This window comes from Halichoerus grypus, chromosome 9 (assembly GCF_964656455.1).
Source record: "Halichoerus grypus chromosome 9, mHalGry1.hap1.1, whole genome shotgun sequence".
Lineage (NCBI taxonomy): Eukaryota > Metazoa > Chordata > Mammalia > Carnivora > Phocidae > Halichoerus > Halichoerus grypus.
The window spans coordinates 8498192-8501777 of record NC_135720.1 but is presented as its reverse complement, the minus strand read 5'-3'; the positions used below and the strand labels follow the sequence as shown (position 1 = coordinate 8501777).

General features: G+C 47.3%; 1 long non-coding RNA gene across 1 annotated transcript in view; it reads right to left on the bottom strand.

Annotated features, from left to right (window-relative positions):
- Positions 1-1176: 1176 nt before the first annotated feature.
- LOC144378946 (uncharacterized) overlaps positions 1177-3586 on the bottom strand; it is a 21135-nt gene continuing 18725 nt past the window's right edge. The window contains exon 3 of the long non-coding RNA XR_013440886.1: positions 1177-1516. This is a non-coding gene — a long non-coding RNA (uncharacterized LOC144378946). The remainder of the gene's footprint in view (positions 1517-3586) is intronic.

The window sequence follows — 3586 nt, the reverse complement described above, 5'->3', positions numbered from 1 at the left end:
CATTCTCTTCTGTCTTCCTAGCAATGATTTTTCTATTTGCTTCTGTGACTCTTCCACCCTTGGATATTTTTTACTGCCTTTTATTATCATTCTATCATAAAATAATCCCATCTGTTTCTAAATGTGTTTATTTTCTCTGACAGCGTCTATGGCCAGCCATCCTGTGGCTGGATGGTCCCACAGTGCCACCTCCGGACTGCAGCAGGGGGCATCAACTTTCATAGTGATTTGAATAAAGAGCAGAGTCGGCAGGAAAATAATTATGATTATACATTCTTTATTAACCTCTCTTGCCCATTGCTAAGAATAATGTTGAAATAAAATTGTCTGGGTTAAGAAGTTGCTTGCGAGTGAATGCGTGGCATTACCCTTTTGAAGGCCTCTCTCCCAGCATTCACAGACGCATGGGATTGTCCACCTCTGTGACTACTCATGAATAATATGGCAAGGCAAGTGCAGTGCAACTAAGAAGAGATCTGAGGACATGAAGATGTGAAGCCTCCTTTATCTGGCCCCACAGCCAACAACTCCAAAGGAAGTTGGTCCCTCACTGTAGCTCTACTTTAAGAGGGACAGAAAGAGCCTCTAGTCAGGGGTCCAGAAAAAGAGTTCCAGAGACCTTGTGATTGGCTTCAAATGACTGTGTCTGTATATTTTTAATACACATTTCAAAGATATATGTGACCCCCAAATATTTTTAAGTCAACTGCAGGAGAAGATGGGAAACCATGGAAGGATTTTTAAGGACAAGTATAGCCTGATTGTGTTTTTCAGATCTCTCTAGCGACAGGGCATAGTCCCCAGGGGAGGATGGCTGGAGGCAGGAGACTGGCGGGAAGGGTAAGGAGAGGGTCGAGGCACGGGAGGGCGAGCACCCAGCCACACACGGCCTGTGGAACCATGAGATTTGGGGGACTATGGCTGGATGTGGGGTGTGGGGGACAAAGAGGAACCCGGCATGATCCCCTGGATTTCTAGCCTGGGCAAGGCACAGGACAGTGTCACCAGATGAAGCCGGACTACAGCAGGAGGAGAAACAATTTTGAAGCCAAGATGATCAATTCCGATTCAAACACTTTGTACTTCAGTTTCCTGTGGGGAAAGATGCTCGGAGATGGTTTAAAATGCACCCAGTGCTTGGGGGGGGGGGCGGTGATCAGGCCCATAGCCAGAAAATGCCATTCACATTTATTTAGGTACCAGTTAAATGACAATGGTAAATAAGATCGTCTAGGGAGGAACTGCAGCAGGAGACCAGAGATAGTGGGAGACCAAAGTCAGTGACACCCCAACATTTGAAGAACAGGCAGAAGAGGGGGTCACGGAAGACAGATGGGAGGAAATGGCCGAGGAGGCTGAGGGAAGATCACTAGGGTGTGAAGGACTTCGGTCCGGTAAGACAAGGAATGGAAACTGTTCGTTGGATTTTTCAAGTAGAAAGTCACAGGTTAGCTCATCTGGAGTGCTTCCACACTCTTGAACCATGGAAGAAAAATGGTTGTGGCTTTTCCAATGTCTGAAAGGTAATGAAGAAGAAGCAGTGAGTGTCTTGGTCCATTCTGGCGGCTGTAACAAAATACCACAGACGTGGTGGTTTATACACAACAGAAATTTCCCTCTCACAGCTCTGGAGGCTGAAAGTCCAAGATCAAGGCCCAGACAGGTCTGGCATCCACAGAGAGCCCACTTCCAGATTGTAGGTGGCCCCACGTGGCAGAAGTGGGAGGGGACTCTGGGGCCTCTCGTCTAAGGATGCTAATCCCACTCCTAAGGCTCTGCCTAAGCACCTCCCACAGGCCCCCCTCCTAATACTGTCACCCTGGGGCTTAGGTTTCAACCCATGAATGGGGGGGGACACAAACATTCAGACCACAGCAGGAAGCACACAGGATCAGGCCGAGAATGTGAGGTAAAAGGAGAGAGGGAGAGTGGTAGCTAGAGATGGTGCCAGGGAGATATTTTGGGTCCCCTTTCCAAACGGAGACGGAAGTGAGTTTGAACCTGTTGGGGGGGGCAGTGAAAAGCCAGTGAGGGGGCACACGTGGGCAAGAGGATGAAGCCTGAAGACAGAGGCCTCTGAGGAGACAGCGATGTTTGTAGTGGTGGTCCCTTTCCTTTTGCTTTGTTCTTGTGTATACATGTAAAGTATGCAATTTGATTTGATTTATGTATATACTGTGAAGTAAACACTACAACCAAGCTAATTAACACATCCAACACCACACATAGTTACCGTGTGTGCACATGTGTGTGCATGTGCACGTGAGTGTGTGTGTGTGTGAAGGGAGAACATTAGGATCTACCCTCTCAGCAAATTTCAAGTGTACAGGACGCTACTGTCACCTCCAGTCACCACACTACACCTGAGACCTCCAGAAGGTCATCTTGCTGAAGAACCAAAACTTTGTACCCCTTGACCAACATCTCCCATGTCCCCCCCGCCCCAGTCTGGGTAACCACCACTCTACTCTCCACTTCTCTAAGTTCGGCCTGCTCAGATTCCACATGCAGGTGAGATCATACAGTACTTGTCTTTCTGTGTCTGGCTTATTTCACTTAGCATAGTGTCCTCCAGGTCTATCCATGTTGTCACAACTAGCAAGATTTCCATCTTTTCTCAGGCTGAATAATATTTCCTTGTATGTACATACCACCCCTTTATCTATGCATCTGTCAATGGACACTTGGGTTGTTTCCATATCTTGGTTACAGGGAAGACCACAGCAATGAACACAGGAGGGCAGCTATCTCTTTGAGATCCTGATCAATTCTTTTGGATAAGTACCCCCATGTAGGATTACTGGATCAGACAGTATTTCTGTTTTTAATTTTTTGAAGAACCTCCATACTGTTGTCATGATGGTTGTACCAACTTACATTCCCACCAACAGTGTGCAAGAGCTCCGATTTCTCTATGTCCTGACCAACACTTAATTTTTGTTTTTTTAATAGCAGCCATCCTGATGGGAGTGAGACTGTTATGAACCCAAGTTCAGTTGCCCGTCACTCAGAAGGCCACTACTCAAGAGATGAGTTTCAACTGGAAAGGAATATGAGCTTTATTTGGGAGTCCAGGCACCTGGGGAGAAAGCAGACTCCTGTCCAAAAGCCAACTCTGAGTTTCTGCCTGGCCCAAGGATTTTTAAAAAGGGTTTAATTGGTTAAGGGAGTGCGGTGGGCTGTGGCATTTCTTGACTACACGCAGACTGATGATGCCAGCTACTGAGTTATCTCAGTGCTCAGAGGTTGTGCAAGAAGTTCTGGTTCCTTGGTGCTCGGGGGAGTGGGGAGTTGTGCAAGGAGGTCTGGTTCCTTGGTACCAGAGGTTGTGCAAGAGCCCTCTGTTCTTCCTGCTAAGGAGAGCAAGGTCTAGAGATGCGCAAAGGGAGGTCAGTAAAGTCATTTGTTGTGACCTTAAGAAAGAAAAACATTTTGCTAACAGATTGCTGGGCTGATCAGAAAGCCGAGGTGGCTTCAAATAGACTTGCTGGCCTTTGTGGCCTGGAACGTTCTGGCCCTTCATTCCCCAAGGCTAGTGGTCTGCAGATCTCAAAGAAAGTCAATCCCTTCTATTACAGCTCAAGGG